This window comes from Pseudophryne corroboree, unplaced genomic scaffold, assembly GCF_028390025.1.
Source record: "Pseudophryne corroboree isolate aPseCor3 unplaced genomic scaffold, aPseCor3.hap2 scaffold_430, whole genome shotgun sequence".
Taxonomy (NCBI): Eukaryota; Metazoa; Chordata; class Amphibia; order Anura; family Myobatrachidae; genus Pseudophryne; species Pseudophryne corroboree.
Genome location: NW_026970062.1, coordinates 326,996 through 341,831, shown reverse-complemented (window position 1 = coordinate 341,831; position 14,836 = coordinate 326,996). Strand labels below are relative to the sequence as shown.

The window sequence follows — 14,836 nt, the reverse complement described above, 5'->3', positions numbered from 1 at the left end:
GGTGCAGACTGTATGTGCGCGCAGGAAGCCGCCACCATTTTTGTGATCACAGCGGCTGAATGTGATGTCATACAGCCGCTGTGACCACGCCCCCTGTGTCTCCTCCGTTGCAGACCCCATTTTGAAGCCTTGCCCCCGCACCGCTCCATCCCTGACTTGGAAATGGAGTGTTGCTGACCCCCCTCTCCCCCCCCCCCCGCCCCGATTGACAGGCAGAGGCGATCGCATTCTCTGCGGGGTGCCGCAGAAAATGCAGGCACATGCGTATGCTGTTAGCAAATTTTGCAGTTGGATCGCTTATTGTGATTGCATTCCAACCTGAATCAGGCCCTATTACCTATCACAATGCGCTGCGGGCAGTACAAAATTGGGTTAATATAGGAGTAAAACTCCCAGACCTGTGCTCCTTAACTGTACCTGGTGGCTAGTGGAGCGGCTGCCCAGTAATCAGTGTCCACGCCAGTGCGCACACGGTCCACCCCCTACGGCCACGCTCCCCTTCATCAGCGGCCTCGTGATCCGGAAGGGCGGTGTGTGTGTGACTGACCTTAGGAAGAAACTGGAGCCTCCGCTGCAGTGACCCAGCAACCAGGGCACGGGAGTATACAGCGCCGCTGGGAGTGATGAAGCTGCAGTAAAGATGTCTATTAGACCTAGCCTGCTGCAGCCCTTGTAGATTCTCATAAAACAAGTTCTTCTTTTCTTGTCAAAATTAATAGCTAAGAATAGGCTGCCTGAGGCAGGCCCCTGTTAAGTGGCCTGCTACTGAAGGCACCAACTACAAACTGAGCTCCCTGTTCATGGAAGCGAGGTTATAGAGGAGGATGCGCTGAGCATCTTGGGAACAGTCAAAAGCTTTGAGCCGGTTGGTGCCTCAGATCAAGATCCTACTCTACACCCCAATGTGAATCCTTGTGGAGTCCAGTGTACCCCACAGAAGAAATTAATGTGTCACACCCATTGGCAGCAACCTTAGAATAGCTGCTGACGGGCACAATTGAGAAAGGAAGGGGGGGGGGGACATTTGAATCCAGCACATAGATGCAATTCAAATATGTAATTTGTACCTTCCTATTTTAAAATATAATGGATGAACCTCACCCTGTGAGAACAATCTTCATGATCAAGAGATCTCATATGCAAAATAAGTATGAGTTGGGATAGGGCTGGGGAGGGTGGCTGCTCGGGCAGCCCCTCCCCCGTCAAGTTAAGGAGATTCAACTGAGGACGCACAAGGGAACTCTCGTCTGGGGACACCAACTGCAGGGAGACCACATCTGTTCAGATGAACATGGGAGGGTGGAAGGCTGCCTAATATTGAAGCACCATCAAATATCAAACCATATGCAACAACTAGTACAAGCATTCCTGGGGGAAGGTCTGCAGAAGACGGATTTGCATACGGTGATGTCATCCAAGATGTGGGCCAAAGTTGGCTGGAACCCTCATCTGCATATGAAAAGAGAAAAGGGGCATGCAGGGCATGGCGGCCTTTTGCGGTGCTTGGATGACCCCTAGTTCGCATTAAACACCCCCCACCCTCCTTTGGTGTGGGGCTCATGTTGGCCATGCCCCATCCCCTGAAGCATTCAAGCTGATTTCTTGCAGCAGCTGGGCACTGTAACAGCTCCAGAGCTGTTCTGTAAGGCAAGTAAAAGGGTGTGGGCCCTGCAGCACCACCTGTAGTTCGCATTGTGCGTTGGAAGGCACAAAGTAAGCAGACGGGAGGAGAAGTCAGGATAGTGCGCAAGGGCATCCTTTTCTCTTAGTCCGTAGAGGATGCTGGGGTCACATTAAGAACCATGGGGTATAGACGGGATCCGCAAGAGACATGGGCACTTTAAGACTTTCAAAGGGTGTGAACTGGCTCCTCCCTCTATGCCCCTCCTCCAGACTCCAGTTATAGGAACTGTGCCCAGGGAGACGGACATTTCGAGGAAAGGATTTATTGTTAAACTAAGGTGAGCATCTTACCAGCTCACACCTTAAGCATGCCGCAGAACGTGGCATTCAACAGAACACAAGCCAACGGCATGAACAATTGCAGCAAAAAGCTGACCAGAACCATAACATAACATGTGTATAACCACAAGTAATAACTGCAGACACAGTATGGACTGGGACGGGTGCCCAGCATCCTCTACGGACTAAGAGAAAAGGATTTACCAGTAGGTATTAAAATCCTATTTTCTCATACGACCTAGAGGATGCTGGGGTCACATTAAGAACCATGGGGTTATACCAAAGCTCTTGAACGGGTGGGAGAGTGCGTACGACTCTGCAGCACCGAATGACCCAACTTGAGGTTATCATCAGCCAAGGTATCAAACTTGTAAAACTTAGCAAAAGTGTTTACTAAATAGCTGCTCGGCAAAGTTGCAATGCCGAGACTCCCCGACCAGCTGCCCAGGATGAACCCACCTTTCTAGTAGAATGGGTCTTCACCTAATTCAGTAATGGCAATCCTGCCATGGAATGAGCATGCTGAATCTTACCACAGATCCAGCGCATAATGGTCTACATGGAAGCAGGACACCCAATCCTGTTGGGAGCATACAGGACAAACAGAGCCTCTGTTTTCCTAATCTGAACCGTTCTGGTGACATAAATTTTCAAAGTTCTGACCACAGCCAGAGACTTTGACTCAACGAAGGTGTCAGTGGCCAAAGGCACCATGTGGAAAGATGAACCACCTTCGGCAGAAATTGTTGACGTGTCCTCAATTCTGCTCTATCTTCATGAAAGATCAAATAAAGGCTCTTGTGATACTGCATGGTTTGTACTGTTTTCCATGTGCTCCCAGATCTTTCAAGCAAGTAGCATGGTCAAGAAAGTTCTGTTTGAAAAGAAACAACATTTACTGTCATTGTTATAGAATTTGGGAGAAAAAACAAGAAGAAATCTGCACTGTTGACGCACTGGACAGAATGAATGAATCATAAAATATAACCTTTATTAAGTATGTATTAAAATTGGATAAATATTAATATTATTATCCCAAACTGCAGTGAAACATAAATGTTAAAATCACAGAACTAACATACATGTGCATAAGAAGAATAAAGAGATGTGAAAAAAAGGTTTAAAAAGCGTGTCCGTGTGTGATTATTTTTGAAGGCACAACCCTGGCGGGGTTGTTTATATAGATATATATGTTGCTAATAATCACTTTCTAGCGTAATGTTATTAAATAGCTGTTAGTATCTATGTCGTCAGGTACCACTGGGTCGTATCCTATATACTCCCTTCACTCAATAGGGGTTACCTCCCGGGAAGCCATCCCCATTGGCGAATTTGTGGGGGTGATTGAGTATAACCGGTAAGCTAACCTCCAATTTGTGGGGTGCTTAGGTAGATGGGGATCACTTATTTCTCTGTGTCCCCTAAGACTATATTCCTAAATTCAATACCACAGGGGGATAGCTTTCTATATCGGATAAGGAATCACTTGATAGGGAAATCTCTATGGATCATGGAAAGATCATATTTATTAATATCCAAACTAAAAAAATGATGAATAGCTTTAATTTAGCTGTTTAGATATAGTTAATTGGCGAGATATACCAACAGGTGCGGTTGCCTTAAGGAATATGGCAATTCCAATATAAATAGCAGCCCTCCTTCATATAATCAGCCAGATCTTATTAAATCTGGTCCAGATATAGCCGTTCAGATATACTTAATTGACAACATATATCAATCGGTGGGGTTGCCTTAAGGAATATAGCAATTCCAATTCTCATATAAATAGCAACCTTCCTTCATATATTCAGCCAGATCTTATTTAATCTGATCTAGGCGTAGGCAATAATGCTTTCCTTAGAGGTATAGCCACCTCAATTCTTATTAAGAAGCAAAGTGTCTGTCATAATGGTTTATCCAATTCATCTAAGAAATAATATATTCCATGTGTCAGAGATTCATTACTCTCTATTTACACTGTTAAAGAGTTAATTCTTATTATGTTACAGTGTAATGAAATTATCATATAGGGAGATGTGGCAATTCCATGTGCTATATATATAATAACCCTTAGTGGTCCAGATTCCACAATGAGGAATTTTCTTATAAACCGCTGAAACACACAGCTGTTTGACTGACTTCCAAATATATCTATCTCACTTTGTAACAGTCTTATGATAGAGAAACTGTTACATATTCGGTCACTTAGTTATCTAAAGGTAAACAGACTCAGTGTGAGGGTAATATAATATATCAAATGCGCTGTCAATAATCGTGGTAACTGGTGTAATAATGTGGTATATTGAGTATGCTAGTAAGGCATATAACTGCTCTCCAGCCTTTAAGTGTTACCAATCAATTTGTTACACTGTAAAGGATTTATGGTGTCCTGTTAGGACATGCAGCTGCTAGGCTGACTCAAAGATTTATCCATTTGTAACAATTATGTAACAGTTATATACATGTTACTGGTATTACATAGAAATAGTATGACACAGGCCAGCAGTCCCATGTGTCTAGATTCCACAATAGGAGATTTTCTTTGTCTTATAAACTGCTGGAACACACAGCTGCTAGACTGACTTCAAATATATATATTACTTTGTAACAGTCTTATAGTAAAGAGACTGTTACACACTGTCATTTAGTTATCTCAAGGTTAGCAGATTCTGTGTGAGGATAGTGTTCTGTTAGAACATGCAGCTGCTAGGCTGACTCATAGAAAATGTATCCATTTGTAACAAATGACACATACAGCATTAAATTAATATCTATAGCAGCCCATGTGACATCTCTACTCTTATCATAATTGTCTGGTTATTGCCAATCTGGACAGCAGGAGTGATATATATTCACTAGTCCCAATATCCCATCATATAAATATACCCACACTGATATACTTTCTTATCAAGAGTTATTAGTAGCTATCTGTATGCACTTTAGACATTGTAATTGCTAAGTGACATCATATCTAGTGTATTCCTTTCTTATAGCTCAGCTTCTATTCCCTATTAGTGGAGACTAACAGCTAACATCATAATCATATATTTTTGTTTTATAACATTTCACATGAGTCAAATACACGCGGACACGCCGTGCCCTACACATGTGTTTCACTGCATCTATGGCAACTTACATTAAAGCTAACAAAAAAGCACACTCGTTCTGTCTTTAAACTGATAAAAGAAACCCCAATAATATGGGGCATACAAAAATTGAGATAAAACTCAGTTTTGCTCCTCTCCACGGAAATCTTTAATAAAAGGCGAAATATTTGTTAGTTCTGAAGAGAAACCAGAGCATGACCAAGATTCCACCTGTCGCCTGAGTGCCATGCCAGCAGTTCTCATTGAGCTCAAAGTGAGCACCCAATTTGAAAGAAAGAAAGCAGATTTCTCACCAGGCTTCCCCTAGCTATAAACATGGTTTGTACTCTTTTCCATGTGTTCCCAGATCTTTCAAGCAATTAGTATAGTCAAGAAAGTTCTGTTTGAAAAGAAACAAACATTTACTGTCATTTCTATGCAAATGAGCTTACATTAAAGCACACTCGTTCTATCTTTAAACAGATAAAATAAAACCCCAATAAGATGGGGCATGCAAAATTTGAGATAAAACTCAGTTTTGCTCCTCTCCACGGAAATCTTTAGTAAAAGGCGAAAGATTTGTTCGTTCTGAAGAGAAACCAGAGCATGACCAAGATTCCACCTGTCGCCTGAGTGCCATGCCAGCAGTCCTCATTCAGCTCAAAGTGAGCACCCAATTTGAAAGAAAGAAAGCAGATTTCTCACCAGGCTTCCCCTTGCTATAAGCATGGTTTGTACTCTTTTCCATGTGCTCCCAGATCTTTCAAGCAAGTAGCATGGTCAAGAAAGTTCTGTTTGAAAAGAAACAGACATTTACTATCATTGTTATACAAATAAACTTACATTAAAGCCAACAAGAAAGCACACTCGTTCTGTCTTTAAACTGATAAAAGAAACCCCAATAATATGGGGCATGCAAAAATTGAGATAAAACTCAGTTTTGCTCCTCTCCACGGAAATCTTTAATAAAAGGCGAAAGATTTGTTCATTCTGAAGAGAAACCAGAGCATGACCAAGATTCCACCTGTCGCCTGAGTGCCATGCCAGCAGTCCTCATTCAGATCAAAGTGAGCGCCCAATTTGAAAGAAAGCAGATTTCTCACCTGGCTTCTCCTTGCTATAAGCATGGTTTGTACTGTATTCCATGTGCTCCCAGATCTTTCAAGCAAGTAGCATGGTCAAGAAAGTTCTGTTTGAAAAGAAACAAACATTTACTGTAATTTCTATGCAAATGAGCTTTCATTAAAGCACACTCATTCTATCTTTAAACCGATAAAAGAAAATCCAAAAAGATGGGGCATGCAAAAATTGAGGTAAAACTCAGTTTTGCTCCTCTCCACGGAAATCTTTAGTAAAAGGCGAAAGATTTGTTCGTTCTGAAGAGAAACCAGAGCATGACCAAGATTTTCATCTGAAAATATGTGTTCTCCCTGCAGTTGTTGTCCCCAGATGAGAGTTCCCTTGTGCTGCCTCAGTTGAATCTCCTTTACTTGACAGAGATGTGCCTGAGCAGCGGCCCTCCCCAGCCCTATCCCAAATCATACTTATTTTGCATAGGAGATACCATGGTCATGAAGATTGTTCTCCCAGGGTGAGGTTCATTCATTGCATTCTGGGTATGCTGACCCCTGTGATTTCCCCAAATGTGGGAAACTCGACTGCATTATTTGTGGTAGTGGGGGACTGTGTTTGTGCTTTCCTCTGGTCAGCTCTGGTAAAAGTCAGATTTCTTTGTCTCAGATCTTCCTCTAGCCTTGTTCTTCTTTCGAGAGTTCCCTTGTGCTGCCTCAGTTGGATCTCCTTCACTTGACAGGGGGTGCCCGAGCAGCAATCCTCCACAGCTCTAGCCCAACTCCTACTTACCTGCCAGGTGAGATACTATGATCTTCACTGTTAGGGCAATCAGGATGTGGAATTCCCTGCCAGGGAAGGTGGTAATGGCGGACTCTGTAATTGGATTTAAAAAAGGAATGGATACATTTCTGAATGAAAAAGCTATCTAAGGTTATAATACTTAAAATATCAACATGGTTAATCCGGGGGTAACATGAGTTATAGTAGCTAACTAGTCATAAAACATTATTCAGCAAGTATGTAGAATCATCACAACTTAAAACAGGTTGAACACGATGGGCAATTTGCCTCTATTCAACCTCAAAAACTATGTTACTATATGTTACTATATTACTATGTTACTGTAGTATACAGAAAACCAAAATGCAATGAACAGTGATAGTGAGCACTGATGAGGATACTAGAACTGACACTGAGCAGCAAGATGCAGCACTGGACTATTAGTAATGTACTGTAGTATGCTGAGCACCACAATGCAGCACAAGACAATGAGCAGTGATACTGAGCACTGATGAGGATACTACTGAGAACTGACACTGAGCAGGAGAGACACACTACTAGTATTACTGAGCAGCAATAAGTAACCACTGATACTGAGCACTGATATTGAGATTTCCACTGAGAGAACATAGCCACGTCCATTCCGCTCTCTCTTCAAAGCACGAGTAAAAATGGCGGCAACAAGCAGCTCTTTATATGGAATCCGAATCTCGCGAGAATCCGACAGCGGGATGATGACATTTTCCCTTGTTCAGGTTTTCCGAGTCAGGCGGGAACAACCGAGCCTGCCTCGGACCAGTGTAAACAACGTGGAGTTCGTGGGGAATTCGGTTCTCGGAGAACCGAACCCGCTCCTCTCTACCTTATACCCATCAATTTTTTTATTTTCAATCTAAGCCCCTGCAGTTTTCTGTAAGCATCTGCTTCGCTATGATGATCAACAAGTCACAAGGGCAAACACTCAGGGCTTGAGGCGTAGATCTTAGGACCAGCTGCTACAAGCATGGCAGAGGTGTCACTATCACTGGTGACACCCAGAGAGGTGGCGAGGGAGATTGTAATGCAGTGCGCGCAGATAAGCAGCGCAATGGTAAAAAGGAGGCATGGTTTCATAGGTAGGGGCGTGGCCTGGTGGCCTGAATCTACATTTTGTTGCTCCGGGTGTCCCGGGGGTTGGGGGCTGCACCCGGGGACTAGTTTGTGAGCAGTGCTGGCTCCTGCACAGTGAAAGGGCATGGCCACCCAGCATGACGCCTCCCTTCTTGACCATGCTGTAATTGCAGTCGCACTGCAGTTCAGCGTGATCATAAAAAATGGTGTAGCCTCCTGCTGGTGCAGACTGTATGTGCGCGCAGGAAGCCGCCACCATTTTTGTGATCACAGCGGCTGAATGTGATGTCATACAGCCGCTGTGACCACGCCCCCTGTGTCTCCTCCGTTGCAGACCCCATTTTGAAGCCTTGCCCCCGCACCGCTCCATCCCTGACTTGGAAATGGAGTGTTGCTGACCCACCTATCCCCCCCCCGCCCCGATTGACAGGCAGAGGCGATCGCATTCTCTGCGGGGTGCCGCAGAAAATGCAGGCACATGCGTATGCTCTTAGCAATTTTTGCAGTTGGATCGCTTATTGTGATTGCAATCCAACCTGAATCAGGCCCTATTACCTATCACAATGCGCTGCGGGCAGTACAAAATTGGGTTAATATATGAGAAAAACCCCCAGACCTGTGCTCCTTAACTGTACCTGGTGGCTAGTGGAGCGGCTGCCCAGTAATCAGTGTCCACGCCAGTGCGCACACGGTCCACCCCCTACGGCCACGCTCCCCTTCATCAGCGGCCTCGTGATCCGGAAGGGTGGTGTGTGTGTGACTGACCTTAGGATGAAACCGGACCCTCCGCTGCAGTGACCCAGCAACCAGGGCACGGGAGTATACAGCGCCGCTGGGAGTGATGAAGCTGCAGTAAAGATGTCTATTAGACCTAGCCTGCTGCAGCCCTTGTAGATTCTCATAAAACAAGTTCTTCTTTTCTTGTCAAAATTTATAGCTAAGAATAGGCTGCCTGAGGCAGGCCCCTGTTAAGTGGCCTGCTACTGAAGGCACCAACTACAAACTGAGCTCCCTGTTCATGGAAGCGGGGTTATAGAGGAGAATGCACTGAGCATCTTGGGAACAGTCAAAAGCTTTGAGCCGGTTGGTGCCTCAGATCAAGATCCTACTCTACACCCCAATGTGAATCCTTGTGGAGTCCAGTGTACCCCACAGAAGAAATTAATGTGTCACACCCATTGGCAGCAACCTTAGAATAGCTGCTGACGGGCACAATTGAGAAAGGAAGGGGGGGGGGGACATTTGAATCCAGCACATAAATGCAATTCAAATATGTAATTTGTACCTTCCTATTTTAAAATATAATGGATGAACCTCACCCTGTGATAACAATCTTCATGATCAAGAGATCTCATATGCAAAATAAGTATGAGTTGGGATAGGGCTGGGGAGGGTGGCTGCTCGGGCAGCCCCTCCCCCGTCAAGTTAAGGAGATTCAACTGAGGAAGCACAAGGGAACTCTCGTCTGGGGACAACAACTGCAGGGAGACCACATCTTTTCAGATGAACATGGGAGGGCGGAAGGCTGCCTAATACTGAAGCACCATCAAATATCAAACCATATGCAACATCTAGTACAAGCCTTCCTGGGGGAAGGTCTGCAGCAGACGGATTTGCATACAGTGATGTTATTCAAGCAGTGGGCCAAAGTTGGCTGGAACCCTCATCTGCATATGAAAAGAGAAAAGGGGCGTGCAGGGCATGGCGGCCTTTTGCAGTGCTTGGATGACCCCTAGTTCTCATTAAACACCCCCACCCTCCTTTGGTGTGGGGCTCATGTTGGCCATGCCCCATCCCCTGAAGCATTCAAGCTGATTTCTTGCAGCAGCTGGGCACTGTAACAGCTCCAGAGCTGTTCTGTAAGGCAAGTAAAAGGGTGTGGGCCCTGCAGCACCACCTGTAGTTTGCATTGTGCGTTGGAAGGCACAAAGTAAGCAGACGGGAGGAGAAGTCAGGATAGTGCGCAAGGGCATCCTTTTCTCTTAGTCCGTAGAGGATGCTGGGGTCACATTAAGAACCATGGGGTATAGACGGGATCCGCAAGAGACATGGGCACTTTAAGACTATCAAAGGGTGTGAACTGGCTCCTCCCTCTATGCCCCTCCTCCAGACTCCAGTTATAGGAACTGTGCCCATGGAGACGGACATTTCGAGGAAAGGATTTATTGTTAAACTAAGGTGAGCATCTTACCAGCTCACACCTTAAGCATGCCGCAGAACGTGGCATTCAACAGAACACAAGCCAACGGCATGAACAATTGCAGCAAAAAGCTGACCAGAACCATAACACAACATGTGTATAACCACAAGTAATAACTGCAGACACAGTATGGACTGGGACGGGTGCCCAGCATCCTCTACAGACTAAGAGAAAAGGATTTACCGGTAGGTATTAAAATCCTATTTTCTCATACGACCTAGAGGATGCTGGGGTCACATTAAGAACCATGGGGTTATACCAAAGCTCTTGAACGGGTGGAAGAGTGCGTACGACTCTGCAGCACCGAATGACCCAACTTGAAGTTATCATCGGCCAAGGTATCAAACTTGTAAAACTTAGCAAAAGTGTTTACTAAATAGCTGCTCGGCAAAGTTGCAATGCCGAGACTCCCCGACCAGCTGCCCAGGATGAACCCACCTTTCTAGTAGAATGGGTCTTCACCTAATTCAGTAACGGCAATCCTGCCATGGAATGAGCATGCTGAATCTTACCACAGATCCAGCGCATAATGGTCTACATGGAAGCAGGCCACCCAATCCTGTTGGGAGCATACAGGACAAACAGAGCCTCTGTTTTCCTAATCTGAACCGTTCTGGTGACATAAATTTTCAAAGTTCTGACCACAGCCAGAGACTTTGACTCAACGAAGGTGTCAGTGGCCAAAGGCACCATGTGGAAAGATGAGCCACCTTCGGCAGAAATTGTTGACGTGTCCTCAATTCTGCTCTATCTTCATGAAAGATCAAATAAAGGCTCTTGTGATACTGCATGGTTTGTACTGTTTTCCATGTGCTCCCAGATCTTTCAAGCAAGTAGCATGGTCAAGAAAGTTCTGTTTGAAAAGAAACAAACATTTACTGTCATTGTTATGCAAATAAACTTACATTAAAGCTAACAAGAAAGCAAACTCGTTCTGTCTTTAAACTGATAAAAGAAACCCCAATAATATGGGCATACCTCCCAACTTTGTCGGCTCGCAAAGAGGGACACACGCGCGGCGAAGTCGCGCGCGCTCCCAAAAAGGGTGTGGCCTAAGTAAAAGGGGGCGTGGCTTCGCGGGAGGACCCGCGATCGCGAGTCACGCCCCCGTTTTCGGCACTGAGCGGGCATGCCCAGCGCTCTGTGAGCCGCTGGCATGCCACCTCTCCCTCTGACTTCAGTGAATAGACGCTGTGCGCATGCGCACAGCGTCTATTCACCGCTGCTCTGCTAAGCAGTGCAGCGACAGACAGAGCCTCCCAATTGTCCTCCCCACCGCGGGACACTGCGGCCCGCAGGTGGGACAGCGGGACAGTCCCCAAAAAACGGGACTGTCCCGCGAAAATCGGGACAGTTGGGAGGTATGATATGGGGCATGCAAAAATTGAGATAAAACTCAGTTTTGCTCCTCTCCACGGAAATCTTTAGTAAAAGGCGAAAGATTTGTTCGTTCTGAAGAGAAACCAGAGCATGACCAAGATTCCACCTGTCGCCTGAGTGCCATGCCAGCAGTCCTCATTCAGCTCAAAGTGAGCACCCAATTTGAAAGAAAGAAAGCAGATTTCTCACCAGGCTTCCCCTTGCTATAAACATGGTTTGTACTCTTTTCCATGTGCTCCCAGATCTTTCAAGCAATTAGTATGGTCAAGAAAGTTCTGCTTGAAAAGAAACAGACATTTATTGTCATTGTTATGCAAATAAACTTACATTAAAGCTAACAAGAAAGCACACTCGTTCTGTCTTTAAACTGATAAAAGAAACCCCAATAATATGGGGCATGCAAAAATTGAGATAAAATTCAGTTTTGCTCCTCTCCACGGATAATCTTTAATAAAAGGCGAAAGATTTGTTCGTTCTGAAGAGAAACCAGAGCATGACCAAGATTCCACCTGTCGCCTGAGTGCTGTGCCAGCAGTCCTCATTCAGATCAAAGTGAGCGCCCAATTTGAAAGAAAGCAGATTTCTCACCTGGCTTCTCCTTGCTATAAGCATGGTTTGTACTGTATTCCATGTGCTCCCAGATCTTTAAAGCAAGTAGCATGGTCAAGAAAGTTCTGTTTGAACATAAATAAACATTTACTGTCATTTCTATGCAAATGAGCTTACATTAAAGCACACTCATTCTATCTTCAAACCGGTAAAAGAAACCCCAAAAAGATGGGGCATGCAAAAATTGAGATAAAACTCGGTTTTGCTCCTCTCCACGGAAATCTTTAGTAAGAGGCGAAAGATTTGTTCGTTCTGAAGAGAAACCAGAGCATGACCAAGATTTTTATATGAAAATATGTGTTCTCCCTGCAGTTGTTGTCCCCAGATGAGAGTTCCCTTGTGCTGCCTCAGCTGAATCTCCTTTACTTGACAGAGATGTGCCTGAGCAGCGGCCCTCCCCAGCCCTATCCCAAATCATACTTATTTTGCATAGGCGATACCATGGTCATGAAGATTGTTCTCCCAGGGTGAGGTTCATTCATTGCATTCTGGGTATGCTGACCCCTGTGATTTCCCCAAATGTGGGAAACTCGACTGCATTATTTGTGGTAGTGGGGGACTGTGTTTGTGCTTTCCTCTGGTCAGCTCTGGTAAAAGTCAGATTTATTTGTCTCAGATCTTCCTCTAGCCTTGTTCTTCTTTCGAGAGTTCCCTTGTGCTGCCTCAGTTGGATCTCTTTCACTTGACAGGGGGATGCCCGAGTAGCGACTCTCCCCAGCTCTAGCCCAACTCCTACTTACCTGCCAGGTGAGATACTATGATCATGAAGGTGCTTCTCCCAGGGCAAGGCTCACCCATTGCACTCTGGGTGTGGTGCCCCTGCGATTTCCCCAAATGTGGGAAGCTTGACTGCATAATTTGTGTTTCCCCTGGTCGGCTCTCGTATAATTCAGATCTCTTTGTCTCAGGTCTCTCTCCAGCCTAGTTTGCTGTCTGTTTCCACTTCTTTTTTCATGAGCCCCTCCCTTTTATACCCTTGTGCACTATCCTGACTTCTCCTCTTGTCTGCTTACTTTGTGCCTTCCAATGCACAATGCAAACTACTGGTAGTGCTGCAGGGCCCACACCCTTTTACTTGCCGTACAGAGCAGCTCTGGAGCTGTTACAGTGCCCAGCTGCTGCAAGAAATCAGCTTGAATGCTTCAGGGGCTGGGGCATAGCCAACATGAGCCCCACACCGAAGGAGGGTGGAGGTGTTTAATGCGAACTAGGGGTCATCCAAGCGCCGCAAAAGGCCGCTATGCCCTGCACGCCCCTTTTCTCTTTTCATATGCAGACGAGGGTTGAAGCCAACTTTGACCCACTGCTTGGATGACATCACCGTATGCAAATCCATCTGCTGCAGGCCTTCCCCCAGGAATGCTTGCACTAGTTGTTGCATTTGGTTTGTTGTTTGGGGGTGCTTCATTATTAGGCAGCCTTCTGCCCTCCCATGTTCATCTGAAAATATGTGTTCTCCCTGCAGTTGTTGTCCCCAGATGAGAGTTCCCTTGTGCTGCCTCAGTTGAATCTCCTTTACTTGACAGAGATGTGCCTGAGCAGCGGCCCTCCCCAGCCCTATCCCAAATCATACTTATTTTGCATAGGAGATACCATGGTCATGAAGATTGTTCTCCCAGGGTGAGGTTCATTCATTGCATTCTGGGTATGCTGACCCCTGTGATTTCCCCAAATGTGGGAAACTCGACTGCATTATTTGTGGTAGTGGGGGACTGTGTTTGTGCTTTCCTCTGGTCAGCTCTGGTAAAAGTCAGATTTATTTGTCTCAGATCTTCCTCTAGCCTTGTTCTTCTTTCGAGAGTTCCCTTGTGCTGCCTCAGTTGAATCTCCTTCACTTGACAGGGGGGTACCCGAGCAGCGACCCTCCCCAGCTCTAGCCCAACTTCTACTTACCTGGCAGGTGAGATACTATGATCATGTAGGTGCTTCTCCCAGGGCAAGGCTCACCCATTGCACTCTGGGTGTGCTGCTCCTGCGATTTCCCCAAATGTGGGAAACTTGACTGCATAATTTGTGTTTCCCCTGGTCGGCTCTCGTATAATTCAGATCTCTTTGTCTCAGGTCTCTCTCCAGCCTAGTTTGCTGTCTGTTTCAACTTCTCTTTTCTTGAGCCGCTCCCTTCTATGCCCTTGCGCACTATCCTGACTTCTCCCGTCTGCTTACTTTGTGCCTTCCAATGCACAATGCAAACTACAGGTAGTGCTGCAGGGCCCACACCCTTTTACTTGCCGTTCAGAGCAGCTCTGGAGCTGTTACAGTGCCCAGCTGCTGCAAGAAATCAGCTTGAATGCTTCAGGGGCTGGGGCATAGCCAACATGAGCCCCACACCGAAGGAGGGTGGAGGTGTTTAATGCGAACTAGGGGTCATCCAAGCGCCGCAAAAGGCCGCCATGCCCTGCACGCCCCTTTTCTCTTTTCATATGCAGACGAGGGTTGAAGCCAACTTTGACCCACTGCTTGGATGACATCACCATATGCAAATCCATCTGCTGCAGGCCTTCCCCCAGGAATGCTTGTACTAGTTGTTGCATTTGGTTTGTTGTTTGGGGGTGCTTCAGTATTAGGCTGCCTTCTGCCCTCCCATGTTTATCTGAAAATATGTGTTTTCCCTGCAGTTGTTGTCCCCAGATGAGAG

General features: G+C 45.8%; 12 non-coding genes across 12 annotated transcripts; 5 read left to right on the top strand and 7 right to left on the bottom strand.

Annotated features, from left to right (window-relative positions):
• Positions 1 to 5,149: 5,149 nt before the first annotated feature.
• LOC135026243 (U5 spliceosomal RNA) lies at positions 5,150 to 5,265 on the bottom strand. Its single transcript, XR_010222884.1, has one exon. It is a non-coding gene; the product is annotated as a U5 spliceosomal RNA (small nuclear RNA).
• A 275-nt stretch (positions 5,266 to 5,540) lies between these two features.
• LOC135026213 (U5 spliceosomal RNA) lies at positions 5,541 to 5,656 on the bottom strand. Its single transcript, XR_010222855.1, has one exon. It is a non-coding gene; the product is annotated as a U5 spliceosomal RNA (small nuclear RNA).
• A 286-nt stretch (positions 5,657 to 5,942) lies between these two features.
• LOC135026236 (U5 spliceosomal RNA) lies at positions 5,943 to 6,058 on the bottom strand. The gene has a single exon (XR_010222877.1). It is a non-coding gene; the product is annotated as a U5 spliceosomal RNA (small nuclear RNA).
• Positions 6,059 to 6,328: 270 nt separating this feature from the next.
• LOC135026235 (U5 spliceosomal RNA) lies at positions 6,329 to 6,444 on the bottom strand. The gene has a single exon (XR_010222876.1). It is a non-coding gene; the product is annotated as a U5 spliceosomal RNA (small nuclear RNA).
• Positions 6,445 to 6,588: 144 nt separating this feature from the next.
• On the top strand, positions 6,589 to 6,752 carry LOC135026134 (U1 spliceosomal RNA). The gene has a single exon (XR_010222796.1). It is a non-coding gene; the product is annotated as a U1 spliceosomal RNA (small nuclear RNA).
• Positions 6,753 to 11,571: 4,819 nt separating this feature from the next.
• LOC135026252 (U5 spliceosomal RNA) lies at positions 11,572 to 11,684 on the bottom strand. The gene has a single exon (XR_010222893.1). It is a non-coding gene; the product is annotated as a U5 spliceosomal RNA (small nuclear RNA).
• A 286-nt stretch (positions 11,685 to 11,970) lies between these two features.
• LOC135026256 (U5 spliceosomal RNA) lies at positions 11,971 to 12,087 on the bottom strand. Its single transcript, XR_010222897.1, has one exon. It is a non-coding gene; the product is annotated as a U5 spliceosomal RNA (small nuclear RNA).
• A 270-nt stretch (positions 12,088 to 12,357) lies between these two features.
• On the bottom strand, positions 12,358 to 12,473 carry LOC135026224 (U5 spliceosomal RNA). Its single transcript, XR_010222865.1, has one exon. It is a non-coding gene; the product is annotated as a U5 spliceosomal RNA (small nuclear RNA).
• A 144-nt stretch (positions 12,474 to 12,617) lies between these two features.
• LOC135026275 (U1 spliceosomal RNA) lies at positions 12,618 to 12,781 on the top strand. The gene has a single exon (XR_010222915.1). It is a non-coding gene; the product is annotated as a U1 spliceosomal RNA (small nuclear RNA).
• A 152-nt stretch (positions 12,782 to 12,933) lies between these two features.
• Positions 12,934 to 13,096, top strand: LOC135026179 (U1 spliceosomal RNA). The gene has a single exon (XR_010222829.1). It is a non-coding gene; the product is annotated as a U1 spliceosomal RNA (small nuclear RNA).
• A 674-nt stretch (positions 13,097 to 13,770) lies between these two features.
• On the top strand, positions 13,771 to 13,934 carry LOC135026122 (U1 spliceosomal RNA). Its single transcript, XR_010222785.1, has one exon. It is a non-coding gene; the product is annotated as a U1 spliceosomal RNA (small nuclear RNA).
• A 152-nt stretch (positions 13,935 to 14,086) lies between these two features.
• Positions 14,087 to 14,249, top strand: LOC135026101 (U1 spliceosomal RNA). The gene has a single exon (XR_010222765.1). It is a non-coding gene; the product is annotated as a U1 spliceosomal RNA (small nuclear RNA).
• The last annotated feature ends 587 nt before the right edge of the window (positions 14,250 to 14,836 follow it).